General features: G+C 49.7%; 1 protein-coding gene across 1 annotated transcript in view; it reads left to right on the forward strand.

Moving 5' to 3' along the window:
• Positions 1 to 6571: 6571 nt before the first annotated feature.
• PPP1R16B (protein phosphatase 1 regulatory subunit 16B) overlaps positions 6572 to 15439 on the forward strand; it is a 63980-nt gene continuing 55112 nt past the window's right edge. Inside the window, exon 1 of the mRNA XM_071446698.1 lies at positions 6572 to 6725. The gene's annotated coding sequence lies outside the window, so the exon portion shown is untranslated. The remainder of the gene's footprint in view (positions 6726 to 15439) is intronic.

A 15439-nucleotide genomic window follows, 5' to 3' on the forward strand; every position in this document is an offset into this window, starting at 1 on the left:
ATAGTATTCTTTAATATAATATAGTATCATAAAATAATAAATGAGCCTTCTGAGAACATGGAGTCAGATTCATAATTCTTGCCTTTGTTGGGACATTTCCCAGCAAATACAATAATTTTCCTTTTTTAACCCAATCACTGATCTCTGGAAGCCTGCAATGCAGAGTTTTCTGTCTAATTACAAAATGCCACCCAAACCCAGGAAGAAGAAGGAAGAAGAAGCATGAAGAAAAAACCCAGGACAACACCCTGTGCCCTCCATCTTGCTTCCATCCACAACACACTAAATATCCCCAAACCTCAATTTCTCACCAAGTGACACACCTACACTGCTCTCTACAATCTATTTCACACTTTTGTGGATTCCAGTCTGTCTTGAAGTCTGGGAAGCTTTCTCCATGGATGAGGGTCAAAGTCAGTGCTCCCCTGGGGGTCAGGGCACCCCAGAGCAAACAGAGAAATATTCCCTGTGCCCTAAATTTCCACATTCCTGAAAATAAACCCACCTGGGAACTGGAAGAGGAAGCACCCCAGCCAGCAGAACCAGGTGAATGAGCAGGCTGCAAGGACAGCATGGCTGGTTCACCTCAAGGGTTAAGTGCCAGAACAAGCCAAGGGCCTGAGGTTATGACTCCAGAAAAGTGTTTGCTGTTTTTCTGTTCCAGAGGGTTTTGAGGCCAAGTTTCTATGTGAGCTTGGATTAAAAAATACATTGCACAGTTGTGTATCTAAACAGAAATGCCAGGCACACCCTTAAACCCTCCAGCTTGTCAAATACCTGAATGCCACAGGGTATTTTGTGGCTAAATGTTCTGTACACTTACTGCAAACCAGATTATTGGACAATATTTGCTTTAACTGGGGAGAAAGCTCACAGATAATGACAAAGCACTGATGAGTTTCAAGTCCAGTGCACAGGAGATATTTTAATTAATTCCAATCAATGGCTGCCTAATAGAAGGTGGAAGGGCCTTTAATGGGACCAGTGTGTGAGGGTTGTGTAGAAAATGTCATGGTTTTCCTCTGGTAGTGCCCTGACTTTCCCTCTAAACCACAGCCCTCTGCAAAAGTGACATTTGCTTTCAAAAGTGTTGCTCTTTGTATTTACACTTAACACTGTTGTGTTCCTGTGATCAAGGGCTTTATTCTCAGACTTTTTTAACAATTAAAGAAACCAGAATTTAGAGAAATGAGTGGTGCTGCAGGTGTTTGAGGATGTGCAGACCCCACTTTGCAGGGGTACCAAACCTGGTAGCTCTGCTCTGGGTTTCTGTGTAAGTCTCTGCTTTCTCTGGGCACAGTTCCCAGGCTGGAGAACACGAGCATGGCAATTGTTTTCCAAATTTCCATCAGCTTTGTGAACTACAGGTGAAGGCCCACCCTGTTCCACAAGTGAATTATAGGCTGGGTGATTTCCTCAAGGCCAGAAACTGAGAGATTCAAGGATGCTATCAGAAGGGATAGTTGCAAATAAAATAGCATTTTCTCATCTAAATGCTAAAGCATCTTTCAGTAGCCCAGTGCTGAGATATTTTAGAAGCATCCTGCTGTGCCTGATGTGATATTTTCTTCCTAAAAGCCTTCATCACTGACACCAGAGCTGTCCAGAATGGCCTGGTTTCAGGTAGCCAGTCTTGTTCTGATTCACTGTTTTTGGAGACTGTATTTTGAGGTTCCCCTCCTCATGAGCAGCTGTGACCTTTAAAGCCCCTGATATGAGTCTATTGCCAATGTGGCAGTGCACCAGCAATGTTGTGCTTTCATGTTCTGGTCTGTGATAAACATAAACCAGCTTACTGCTGACCTTCAAAGTTTCCAGCCAGGTGCAAAGTTTGCACCTTGAGATGATCTGTGTGAATAATCTCCCCAAAATGCAGTGAAGAAGGTGAGTAACAACTGAAGTGCCATGTGAGGGTGAGAGGAAGGAAACAAGACAGAGCAGTGTAAAAGGTTTTCATCTCCCAAGCTATGGACAGAGAGAAATGCTTGGAGCTGTCTGGGTGGTCTTCCAGAAAGTTCTGGAGATGGCACCCACCCCACATGCTGCAGCAGGAGGGGGGCCCCAGCAGGGGTTGGAGGCACTGGAGAGGAGGTAGGGGTTAAATGTGAGATAAAGCCAGAGCTGCAGGGCTGTGCTGTGCTGCAGTGCAATTCCTGCTTGTCACTGCAGCTCCTGTGCACAGTGAGGGAGGAAACCACCTCCAGAGCAAATTCCCTCAAAGCAAAGCCCAGAGGATTCCATGCCAGGCACTCAGGTGACCCCACAGATGTGCTCACCTGACACCAGGGCACTGCTCTGGCTGCAGGCATCCCTGGCAAGGTGGGGCAGGCAGTGCCCATTCCTTCAGCCCGAGGATGAGGAGGAGCAGCTGGGACACAGCTTCACCCTGGGTGAGCAGGCAGCTCCTGACCACAGGGATTTTGACTTGTGACCTTGCAAGCTGTGGATCTTTGCCCACCAGCCTGTAATTTTTCCTTCCTGCCAAGGCTTGAAATCCTTCACAGGCTCTTTGTGGGTTTAGAGAGGTTTTCCTCTCCAGACCTGCTCCTGGCTCTTATGTCTGCAGGTGACCATGCTGGGAAAGTCCTGGTGTGACAGTGCAGCCTTCACTGCCTTGCTGAGTGCTGGGGCTGGCACTGAATGTTCTGCCTGCTGGGAGTTGGCCTTTGTGCCTGCACAAGAGAAGTGAGTGGCAGCCTGTGATAAGGGTGTGTTGTACAAATATTGGGGATTGATCAATTAATCCTTTTTCCTCTTTTGGTCTATTTACAAGGTACAAACTGCCACTGGCACCATCCCACGTCTCAGTTTTCCTGCAGTGGTGAGGATACACTTGGAGAGCTTCTTGGTGTGTTGAGAATTCCCTGTGCCAGTTCACTGCCCAGTTTGGTGTGGACTTTCCTGGTGCAGGTGATGTCCTCAAGGTCACAGCCCCTCCCACCAACCTTTGCAATGTTTTTTACTGATCTGAAGCTGGAGCATGAAATATCAGTTACCTTTGACTTTTCTTGCTACAGCACTTTTTAATTCAGCTGTACCAGATGAATGCACCTTGGTTTTGCATCCTGGTTTATTCTCAGCTAATTTCTTATATCCTCTCCTGACCTTCTACTGAAATCAGCATGAATATCCCAGATCTACTCCTCTGTCTCTTTTAGTCCCTCAATTCTGCTGCTACTTTCACCTTTCCCTTGGTGCCCTCCTGTGTCCTCTCTTGTCTTACTGATTTCCTTCATCTAATTTTCCTTTTTAAGTCAGACTCTGGTTTTTATTCCATGTGTAAGACATTTGAGAGCTTTCCCATGACATCAGCACTTTTCAGGCCCTTGAATTTGTTGTTTGTTTGTTTAACAGAGAATAATCAATGTCAGTGTTCTTACACATGAATCTTTCTCTATGATATTGTTTCACCACTGGCAACTGTCTGGCCCGAACATCATTTCCTTTTTTTGTCCTGTGCTGTTGCCTTCTGGAGAACCCACACCCCACAGCTGGGTCACTCCTCCCCTCCCACCACCCCACAGTTCCCCTTGTGCTGCACCACTGATTTCCTCCCACTATCTCCATTCAAAACCTGTCCTCATCTGCAAGTTTGCCCTTTTCCTTCTGTTTCCCCACCTCTGTTTTACCCATTTTCCTTTCTCAGCACCCTCCCAGTGCTTTCTGTGCCTCCCTTGGCTTCACCTCCTGCCCTGGGTGAGCCCCAGCGCTCGGAGCAGCCGTGGCCAACTTCTGCCTTCATTTGTTGTCTCATGCCTTGTTCCTCCTCCCCAGCCCTCAGGGTGCTGCCAGAGTGCCCATGGGCATTCCCAGAGGGGTTTGGCTGTGCAGACAGGGAGAGGACACGTTCCTCTGCTCTGCAGAGCTCTTGCTCCTTCCCAGCAGGTTGAAGTGAGGACATGGGCTGCTCGCTCTCCATCTGACAGCAGCTCTGGGCTGCAGTCAAATAAACACAGCAGGAGACCTTGAGACACCACAAAAGAAGAACTTTGCCAGGGCACTAAAACTGCAGAGATTGGGAGCACAAACTGAGGAGGGGAGAGGAAGGCACAGCAGCACCCTCAGCCCTGTGTGGGGCTGCAGGCCAGCTGTGCCCAGCTGTGTGTTTGACAGGCTGACAGCAGCACTGCATGCTGGAGCAGAGACCACAGCCACACGTGTCCTGCATGCCTGCAGAGCAGGGCAGGAGTTCTGCTGTCACCTCATTTCTTCACTTTAAACTCCCAGGACAGCCCACAGCAGCTCCTTCTGTGCATCCAAGGCACAGGGACTGCTCAGTGTCCTTCAGCCACTGCAGCTTTCCACCTGCTTGTTTAATCCAGGAGGCTCCTCTGGCCACTGAGCAACTTGTGTACTATGAAAGCACAAGAGAAAAATCCCCTTCTAAGGCCTGGGTGAAATCTTTCCAGCAAATAGTGAGATCCCTGAGGAAAGGAGTTTGAGCGACCACAGCTACCTGTGAAATTGGATTGAATGCTGCATGAGGAAGAGGAATCTAGGAACTGAGTCTTTGAAACTGCTGGATGTTTTAGTGGTGCTTTTTGTGCAAGTTCACCTTTGAAATGTCTTTTTTTTTCCTTAACTTAGGTCTACAAAATTTTATTTGTACTGGGGGGGAAAAAAGAAGGAAAATTTGATGCCGTGAATTTTGACTATATTAGTAAACAAACATTGTATTTCTCTTCTAGCTCCAAATCTTTGCATTGGCAACTGAAGCAAAGGCTTTGATTTGCCAGCAGAAACGAGGATGATGCAGATGCCTGCAGGCTCTCAGATGAGCTCAGCCCTCCCTCTGCCCTGAAGGTCTTCACCTTCTCCAGTCCCAGGCCCTGGGCACTGCAAGATCCTGCTGAGGTTGTAGCTCTCCTTATCTTCCCAATAACAATGCTGATACACAAATTTGAACAGAAAAGGGAGGGTGGGGGCTGGGAGAGCAATTTTGAGGATATTTTAGGGGTTTTTGTTATCATGTAGCTGTTAAGCTGCGTTTCAGCTCTTTACGCTGACTCACCGGTCTGGTGCAGAGCCAGGGCATTTATGAGACTCCCCCTTCATTTCCATACGTGCCTCAGAAAGCAGCTGTGCTTACAACACAATTTCAATAAACAGACAACTGAATTATGGACTTCAGAGACTGATGCAAAGTTGCTGAGCTCTCCAGTGCCCTGGGCTAAGGCTCCTGCTGCCAGACTCAGCTTTGGAAAGCCGCCTCCACCCTGCGCAGCCCAGGGCTGCCAAGGTCCTGGCTGCTGATCTAAGTCTAGTCCCAGAGCTGTAATTAACCTCTAACGTGGCCAAAGCTTTTCCCATTCCATCCATCCTGCACCTATATCTCTGTGGATATGGAGAGGAGGGGAACACAGATGCACTTTCTTCTCATCAGCTTTGGTTTTGGATTTTTGCATGCACAGAGGCAGCAATAAACAAGTTTTACAGTTCAGCCGTGTCTCTGTGGGTCACTTGCTGACTCCTAAACTGAGGTTCTGCCATGTTGCAGTAGTAATAAGTGAATTCAGGACAGAGTTCTCAGTCACATGTCAGAGAAAGCTCCCACCTTAGCCAGACCTTCACCCTGTGGATGGTGTCTCACACTCCTGTACAGTTGCAAAAATTCAGGTTTGTTACCTGTGAACACTTACCTACACCTTGTCCTGTTTCAGGGAGTGACTCACATTTTGAACCTAAAGGCCTCTCTTGGGCTAGAAGGGTTTCAGTGAAACCTCACAGCTCGGTGTCAGAGCTGCTTCCTGTGGATCTGTTCAGCCTGGGAGGAGGCTCTTTCCCAAGGAGAAATAGAGTCCATGGTGATTAATCCTCCAAACCTTCTGAAACCCATTTCACCCTGGAAAACGCAACTGATCCCAGACACAATATCTGACAGCAGCATGAGGAATCTGCTCTGCTTTGCTCCCAGTGGGTGAGTGTGGGCTCCCCAGTGCCACTCCCTGGCCCAGGAGGCTTCTTGACTTCTCTCCCAGCTCCAGTGACTTGTTTGACTCCTGGCAATGGCTCTTATCTGCCTATAAAATTGGCATAAGGCACACTTCAGGAATGGCATTTGGTTTTGGTATCAGTCACTGTGTTTAAAGCAATGTTACACTGCATTGGGGGGGGGTATTGTTCCTCCTAAAAAATTCTCTGGGACCCCATCATATAGGAACATATCCCAGCAAACAGGAACCTGCTGCCAGGCTCAGATATGCCAAAAACCGTGGCAAAACAGTTTCTAAACCACATATACATCTTCCAGGCTCAGTGGGGGCAGCAGCATCCTTGTGCTAAGCCAAAAGTCGGGGTGAATCTTATCCATAGGCAGCCGGGCGGGCAGGCAGGCAGGGGTGTGACCTTCCACCGAAATTCAAAGAGGTTTTTTCTTTAAAAAAATATTTATTTATTTATTTATCCTAATTACCCCTCCCGGCGACAGAAACCGCCCCGCCCGCCCCACGCGGGCGATCCCTCTCTGCCCGGAGCCCGCAGCGGCCGCTCCCGCAGCATCCCCGGGGATGCTCCGCGCCTTCACCTGCGGGGCGGGCGCCGCTCCCCGCCCGCCTCCGGCCCCGGCCCCTCCTCGGGGCGGAGCTGCGGCCGCAACCGGGGCCGGAGGCGGGCGGGGAGCGGCTCTGCGCGGCGCCGCCGCTGCCTCCCTGCGCTTCCCTCCGCTTCCCTGCGCTTCCCTCCGCCCGCCGTGCTGCGGGGCCGGGCCGGCTGCGCGCAGCTCCGCGGTGAGTGCGGGGCCGGGGCCGGGCGGGGATCGGGGCTGGCTCGGCTCGGTCCGGTCCGGTCCGGCCGGGGATGCTGCGGGGCTGCCGCGGTGCGGGCGGGCGCGGTCCCCGCCGCAGGCACGGCGGAGTTTGGGGAACTCCAGCCCGGAGCGGGCTGTGCCCTGCCCAGGAGCCCGGCCCGGCTCGGCCCGGCACGGCTCAGCCCGGCCCCTTCCCTGGCACATGGGTGAGGATGTTCCTTCCCCCTCTGTCCGCGCAGCTTTGGTGGCTCGGGTTGGAGCGGTGTTTGCAGCGCGGGTCACTGAGGATGGGGATGTGTTCTGGGATGTTCGTGGGTGGGTTTTGCTCGGTGCGTGTGGAATTCCGAGCCCTTCTGGCACGAAAGGGGTGTGGAAGAAATTTACTCGAGGTAGCGTAAATACAAGGAACCGTAATTGCTGAAATTGGCATCGCAAGTGCTGATTTCAGGTAGGGTGAAGGGCTTTTGGGGACAGTCTCCTTCAGGCTCGGGCAGACCCGGGGAACTTCAGTCTGAACTTCAGCCCCTTCTCCAGCACCAGGGCCTGAGGTAGGTGGCACTGGTGGTAGAGATGGTTTTGGTTGACTGACGAGCCACCAAATTCTGGTTTATCTCTCTGCTTGCTTATCGTGAAAAGATCTGTGCTGCACGGTGAAAAGAGCTCGAGGAGGAAGATGCTTCAAGCTGCAGTAGAGTAATAGCTGGAAAAGTGGCTTTTCACAAATTATCAGAGAAAGGAGAGGGTTCACAAACCTGGAAAAAAACCCCAAACCCATCTCTGAGCCCTCCTGTTCCCTGACAAACCCTCAGGGAACCTCGGGAGCAGCGGCTGCCTGGGCTGCCCTCGCTGTCACCTTGACCCAGCCTCCCCTGACCTGCTGTCCTGAGCCCTGCCATTACTGCTAAGTGGTTTTTCACAGATGGAAGGGCCAAGTGCTGTTATGGCAGAAAGCAGAAGGGTTTTTCTGGCTGGAACAGAACTTAGTCTGGAGGTGGGTTGTGTTTGTTGTGATAGATGTAATGTATTAAACCCTGATAGTAAAGAATACTTTTTTCATTCATGTTTTTCCTTCCTTTCCTTCTCAATGCTATTGGTTGGATAAAAAACTGTGGATGATATTATAATACTCTTATTACAGTATTTTCATGGATTTTGCTTTATGCCCTGAGATCTCTCATGAGGTTGTAATTTAAAAAAAAACTAATTTTCCCTCTGACTGAAAAACATAAGTGACTATTTCATAAGAAAAATAAGGTTTAAAGTGCTGAACTCCAGATAAGAGTGATGAATGTGATGAAATGCTGAGATATCACATCTTCTTTTTGCCATCAAGACCACGTGTCCAGGATGTGCATTTCTAACAATGTCTTGTTGTTGAGTCAGTTGTTGCAGGAAAAATGACTCTGTGTAAATGTGCTGGTACCAATTGTACCAGCTCCTCGGTGCTTCTGCAGTCACTTTGTTGGAACCTTATTTTCCCTTGGTTTAATAATTTATAAAATGCCTGTTGCCTCTAGGCACATTTCATCCAGCAAGAAGAAAAACATCAACCAGTGTTTACTGGTTACGAAGCCTGAGGTTGACAAATAATGAAGCTTTTGTGGATGAGGGGGTGTCTCATTTTTATTTTATATAAACTCACAAAAATGCAGGATTTGTGCTGAAAGTCTTGTTGGTTATTACTTGGTTCTTTTCCCCATCCTTTAAAAGGTCTCTTGCCTGCTGGTGGCAAAGTGGGTTTTAACTGTGACCTTCCTTACCCTGATTTTGGGTCTTCTTCTCCTTTCTCCTTTTACTTGTGTCTGACTGAAGTTTAGCAGCTCTTGAGTATTTAACAAATGTCAAGTAAGGTGGCAAAATCACATCCCACATCTTCACCAGCTGAGCTGCTTTGGCTGAAAGAGATCAACCTCTTTTTGGGCAATAAATTGCTCTCTCAAATCCTCTGCCAGATACTTATGAGCCACTATCATTAACTGCATTTTGAATCACTCATTGAGCTGGAGGGGGGAAATTGGCCTGCAGTTCATCTCATCTCCTTTGAAACTGCTAAATGATGATTCAGTGACCTCGGTGGGCAAATTATATCAGCAGTTAATTGGCCTAAGAAGAAAAACTTGCCTGATACCAAATAAACTGGCTGCTGCTGTTCATTATCCCGAGGAAGATGCTCCAGGTGAAAGCTCCAGTTTCAAGCAGTGACAGGGTTTTGTTGTGGCACTGGCAAGGGGACACAGGGAGCTCCTTCTTTTGGCCATACCTGGGTGTGGTGTCCACTCCACCTCGGGCAGGTTTTGAAGGTATTGTCCTTTGAAAATCTTAACACTTCAAGCTTGCCTTCCCCTGTGGACAGCCCTGTCTTCCTCCTCCTCAGAGGGTGCTCACTGGGCTGTGGTGTTTTTGGAGGACTTGGCTCTGGGGGGATCCTAGCAGAGCTGAATTTAGGAAGGAAGGCAAAGCATAATGCAGGGGCCCCTCTCATCACCTTGCCATTCCCATCCCTGCTTTGGCCAAGCCCTTTCCAGAAGCACTTCCCAAAGATGCCTGGCAGCTTCGTGGCCTCATGCTGGGGACAGGGCTTGGGGTTAACCCCTTGTGGGCAGTGCTGGGTGCCAGCTGGGGAGAGCAGAGCAGGGCAGTGAGCTGTGTCGTGCTGCGGTCAGCCCGACCTCGCTGCTTGTTCTGAACAGTTCAGGGCCAGTGGCTTCTCTGCAAGGAGAGCTGGAACTGCAGGTGGGTGCCAGGGTAGAACATCCAGGTGTGGCCTGCTCAGCTTTCCTTGCTGAAGCAGCTGCAGGAGTGAGCAGGGATGTGTGAAAGGGGTCAGCTGGTGGCTTTTTGCAAGGCTGTTAGTCGACTTACACCACCTCCTAGGATGGGCTTGCCAGCTGGCTCATCCTTTAGGGAAGTTTCAAGAGGCTTATCACAATCTTACTAGAAATCTGTCGTCTTCTATTAATCTGCTTGTCTCTCTTTGTCTCCTTCCTGAGCGCTCCCCTGCACATTCACCTCCACAGCCCTGCTCTGCTGCTGCCCCACACCAGCTCTGCTGCTTGCCAGAGCCTTGTCTAGGCCTTGCACAGTTGTGGACTGTCACTTTTTATTGTCCAACGTGTTTTTTCTTTATATATCGAGAGATATTGTATTTTGAAGGGTTTTTTCTGAAGGTGATGCTCCTGAAAGAACAGTGGAGCCTGGGTGCTTTGCTGGCTGGGTGGAGGTGCAGGGTGGTACCAGCAGCAAGCTGAGTCCAGCTCTGATTAAGGCAAAGCCCCCTCCTAGGTCAGGTCCTGCTCAGCTGCAGGCTCAGAACGGAGCACGGGGTGCTTGGCCACGGCAGCAGCACCAGGGGCAACTGATGGTGGGTGGGAATCACCTGCACCTCACCCCTGCAATCAGGATAGCTCCCAGGGATGAAATCAGGATCATTTCCTTGGCTTGGCTTGAGCAAAGAGCAGCAGAAAAGCTGTGAGATGGAGGAGGTGAGAGGAATGAGTGCAACAGCCCGGATCTCACAGCAGTGGGCAGGGGTTTGTCAGTGAGGCTCTGACACTGAGTCAGGACCCAGCGCTGCTGTCTGGGACAAACGACACCTGCAGAGTGGTGTGGCTCCTCCTCTCAGAGCTTTTCCTTGCACTCTCAGAAGCATGTCAGCGCTGGGGTTAACAGCCACGTGGGCACTGAGGAAAAGGAATGAATAGCTTGAGGAAGGCTAAGCCTTAATACCCAAACAAAGCAAAAAAAAATGGTGTATCGTTTGATGGGAATTAAGTGAGCTGTGAGATCCCTGGCTCTAGAGGCCCAGCTAGGAAATGCACAGCCTGTGACAAAGGTGGCTTGGCTGTCCCTGCTCCCAGAGACAGCATCCATGTGCTGATGCAGGTGCTGAGCTGCTGGAGCCGCCCATCTGCCTCTCCCCTTGACTTTCACAGGGATGCTCTTTCTCCTGCACAACACATTGTTTGCTCTCCTTGAATGTTGCTGGCTGGCAGGGAAAGAGATCAGTCTGTTTTTTTCCAGAATAGTCAGCTGATTTATCCCATGGGAAGTGGTTGAAAAGCATGAGACAGGTGGGTTGGCATTCCTGCTTTGTAGCCCTCCATAATTCCAGCAGGAGAAGGATAAACGGGAGAAGTGCAGTTGCTGGGTACATTTCCGTGTTTGCATTTGAAAGAGCTTGATAGGCTGTGATTAATGGGGCTAAATGGAAGCTTGATAAATGGTAAATTCAAAGGAACCTCAAACAAAAATGGCATTACAAGGAGGCCTTGGGGTGCTGTAAAGGGCAGGCTGTGGGTCTGCTGCAGTGCTGGTTGGTTATGGTGGGCAGAGAGCACTGCAGGCTCTGTCCCCTGCCTTGTGTGTCCCGTGCACCTGCTGAGGGACAGCCCTGTGGCTGTGCAGACACTCCTCCAGGTGGCTGTTTTTCTCCTGGTTTAAGTTAATGTGATGTTCCCAAATTGAGAATCCCACACCTGCATCCCAGAGCCCCTCGTGTCCCCATAGCCAGGCTCCAATTAAGGATGCTCTAAAAGCAGCAGGGCAGCTACCATGGCCTTGCAGATGAGAACCATTGGCCTAATCTATTTTTGCAGTGAATTAAACTAGAAAAAGGTACTGCCACTCTAGAATAAGAAGCCACCTGGGGAGTTAACCCAGAATAGTTGTTCTGCTTTGAATTCGCGCCCTCTCTCACTTCAAGATAACTTTCCTTCCATCTATGCAGGCCCTGTAAATGCAGAATACAGGGCATGGCTCAAGCAGGATCCCCACCAGAGCCAGGAAAACACTTCCTTTTTCCTGAGGTCTTCTCTGCATCCACACACACCCCTTAATTCAGGCATCCTCCTCTGTCATGCTCTGTTTCATTCTCCATCCCCCGCAGAGAGCCGTGCTCCTTTCCCACCCCAGCTCTGTGCTTTGCTCCAACAGCCTGACTGCAGCTCCCACAGCCACCTCTGCTGTCCTCCCCTGTCCCCATCCAGCTCCTGAGCAGGTGACACTCAGTGAAATGAGCATCCTGAGTGCTCAGTCAGGATTGTGCAAAGAGCTTTTCTCAGGCTCGCCACCTTTCTCAGTGAGTCAGTGTGAGCAGCAGCTAAGAGGCAGCATCAGGTGGTTTTTCAGAGCTGGGGCTGATAATTTGGGCTGGCCAGGGGGTGGCAGGTGTAAATTATTTGCAAAATAATTAGCCAAAGGCTCTGCTCTGGTGCTGCTGTGGTCCTGTATCCATCAGGAGGAGCAGTGAGGATGTTGCCGTGGTGGTTTCAGTTGTGCTGGGACATTGCCTCTCTGGATTTGTCAAGCTCAAGTTAAATGTATGTAATTTTAACATCTCCTGATTCTTCGGGGGCTGACTCATGCTTTCTTGGCCTGAATGATTCATTGCTCTTGAACTCCATTGCTAAATTCATTATGCAACAATTACAGGGTTGGGAATGCCACTCTAAGTGCACACAAACAAGCTGGCAGCAACTCCCCCCTCCTTTTCTCTCACCCTGAGTTGCCAAGAGACCTTCCTTGTGAGTTGGCCTTGTCCTGCTTTGTAATTGAGGGTCTGCTGTGTCTTGCTGCTCTGCCCTTGAGCAGTGAGGGGCAGGAGTTGCAGATTGGGTATTTCTGGAAGAGAGGAGAGCCTAGGAGGGAAGGATGGGGATGCACAGCTTCATTCATCAGGACCAGTTGCCTTAATTTTGTCCCAGCTGCTCCATATGATGATATGGCATCCTTAATGATCCATATGGGAAACCTCAAGTATCAGACCTTGCTCTGAGGTGCTCCATGTGGTGATGTTGGAGTTTGGCAGCATTTCATGGGCACACATTCTGCTTGATGACTGGCACAGCAGCTCAAAGGTCAAATATTCCTACAAGGAGAAAGACCAAGGAAGGAAGGAAGGCCCTGTGCTGGCTGTGGGGTGTCCAGCAATACCTTCATTTTCTCTGCTTGGTGGGGCTAAGCTGAGATTCAGGGATTTGTGTAGGACTTGGCTTTTTACTAGTGAGGTGTCAAGCAAGAGTTCATCTGCTATTTGAAGTTAAGTGGGTTTTGTACTGGGTGGGCTTTGCTTAGCCCCCCAAAGCAGTGGGTGGGAGCAGGGCTCTGGGGCTGTCAGTGGGATGCAGAAGGGTCATCCCCACCATCTGCTGGAGCAGATCAGATTGCAGGCTTTAAGGTGCCCCTGTTACCTGAATTTGACTTCTGCACTGGTTTTTCTGCCATCCAAAGAACATTTCTTCTCAGAACAAATATTCAAGTGAGGTACCTGCTGAATGGCAGGGTTGGCACCTCTGCCCAGGAAGCCCTGCAGAAAGTCTTCCCTAAGTGTCACAGACACATTTTATGAAAAATCCTTTCCTTAGGATTTTTTCTCCTGAGGAGCTGAGAGGCCTCAGGAACAAAATGTAACCAATGGTTATCTGCTGCTGTGGAATGCAACAGGTGCAGCTGGGATTGGTCTCACGTGGTTGTGTTTAATTAATGGCCAGTCACAGTCCAGCTGTCTCGGACTCTCTGAGGGTCACAAGCTTTTGTTATCATTGCATTCTTTTCCTTTGCTTGCTAGCCTTCTGATGAGAGCCTTTCTTTCTTCTTTTAGTATAGTTTTAATATAATATATATCATAAAATAATAAATTAGCCTTCTGAAACATGGAGTCAGATCCTCATCTCTTCCCTCCTCCTGGGACCCTGTGAACACCACCACACCTAAGAGCAGCCATTCTTCCCAGCTGAGGCCCTTAAATCTTGATATCTTTGGGAAGAGTCTCTCCTGGAGAGCTCTGACTGCACATTGGGACAGCAGAGAAGAATGGCTGAATGTTGGGCTCATCAATGCCTGAGGTTTGCCAAGGTTTTCCTTGGTCCTCCTTGGCCTGTGGCAGCAGAGCCCTTGTGTTGGTAATCCCAGAGATGGCAGAAGCAAAGTAAGAACTGGACTGGTGAGGAGGAGAGCTGTGCCAGCAATTCTGGTTCCACGCTCACAAGTCAAGTTAATCTAAAGTATCAGAAATCCTATTATCAAACGAGTAAGTGGTAAATATTTGATTAAACTAGATGTCAGAGCAATTGTATTGTCAGAGCAGCGAGTCAAGCCAACAACCATCCTGCCTGTGGCCAAGAGGAGATGCAGAAAGCACAGAAAGTAGGGCACGTATGGTGACGTGAGGCTTGATAAAAATAAGGTTCTTCAGCAACAGAAAATCTGCCTCGCAAGCAAGGCAGTGGCAAGCTGCTCCCAGAGTCTGATTTCAGCCTGAAACTGGCGATGTTGGCACCGCAGAGAGCCGTGCTAAGCTTTTGTTAGCATTCTGCTAGCAAAACATTTCGTTTCCATCTCCTGGCTCGCATGTGAGATAAGGCGAGTTCCTCTGGAGCGGGCGGGCAGCGTGGCAGGGAGAGGCGGTGCTGCTTTTCCCGTGCAGCTTTCTGCTCATCTGCATCTTAAGGAGCCTTTGTCCTCTTCAAGTGTTGTGCTTCCACTTTTCTAGAGATGCTCTTGTAATATTCCTGCAGGCTTCCAGGGAAAGCAGCCTGGGTTGCCCAGGTGCAGGTGTGCTGATGGTGAGTGGGCTGGCCCTGGTACCCTATAGCAGCTATAGGGTGCTGCAGGGGGCCTCACCTGGTCTGTAAATGTTGGGTCAGCAGCTTCAGGGCCCCCTTCTTGCATGCTGGGGGCTAACCTTGACCTGTAGAATCTGGGGGAACTGGAGGATGAATTTTTTGGTGACACGTGCGTGGTTCAGGTCAAGAAGTCATCATGGAGTTCACCGAGGTATAAGGGCTGAAGCCTAGACAACAAATCCAGATGTTTGAGCTGTCTGGAACAAAGCATCCCACACTGTCACATGGATAATTCATTTTTTCCAAAGTCTCACCTCTTTACTCTCCCAGCAGAGCCTGTGGGCACCCTGCTGGTCCCCCCTCAGCAGAGGCAGGAGGGTAACACGATCCTGAGCAGCTGTACGGGCTCCCTGATGGATGCAGGATGGGTCAAAAGGGTGTCTTTTTATCTTATTTTGTTAAGACCTTTTGAGGATTATTTGAATTGTTATAATGTCAATAATGTCCATAAGCTTTAGGGCTGAAAGCATTTTGTTAGTGGTAATTAAATGCAAACGCTGTTTAAAATGGATGGATCAGATGGTCGGGAAGAGAATCCTCTCATAAATCTCCCACAAAATCAATATTCCTCCTGTCAGGTGTGTAGCAAACGCTTTTAAATTCTGCCAATCACTGGCTTTGTCACCGTGGTGCCACAAGGCTGACAGAATCACACCTTTCCTTGGAAAGGGACCAGCAAGGCAGGGCTTTCTCCTGGTGGCAAAAACCCCAGAAAATCAATAAAAATTGTGGAATGCAGTCCCACTGGATGGTAACTCCCTGTAAGGAGGCACAGCCCTGGGGGTGCACATCTGCATGGGGGATGCTTGGAGTGGGAATTCCCAGGGAAAGGCACCTCCCTGTCCATGCTGGGACCCTGCAAGAGCCCTGCTGCTGGCACATCCCTCTGGCACGGCCTCAGGTGCCCAGGAGCTGCAAATGGAAAATCCAGGCACTTATCTTGCTTGTTGCTGTGCCAGAATAGGGCTGTTCCTAGGATTATTTTTTATTCCTTGGGCCAAAATATGTGTAAAGGGCTTTAAACAATGGAAGGGTTTCTGTTAAAAAGAGCGGGGTGGGGGTGTGAATAGGG

Source organism: Agelaius tricolor, unplaced genomic scaffold, assembly GCF_023055355.1.
Source record: "Agelaius tricolor isolate 1412-34295 unplaced genomic scaffold, bAgeTri1.0.p SCAF_23, whole genome shotgun sequence".
NCBI lineage: Eukaryota > Metazoa > Chordata > Aves > Passeriformes > Icteridae > Agelaius > Agelaius tricolor.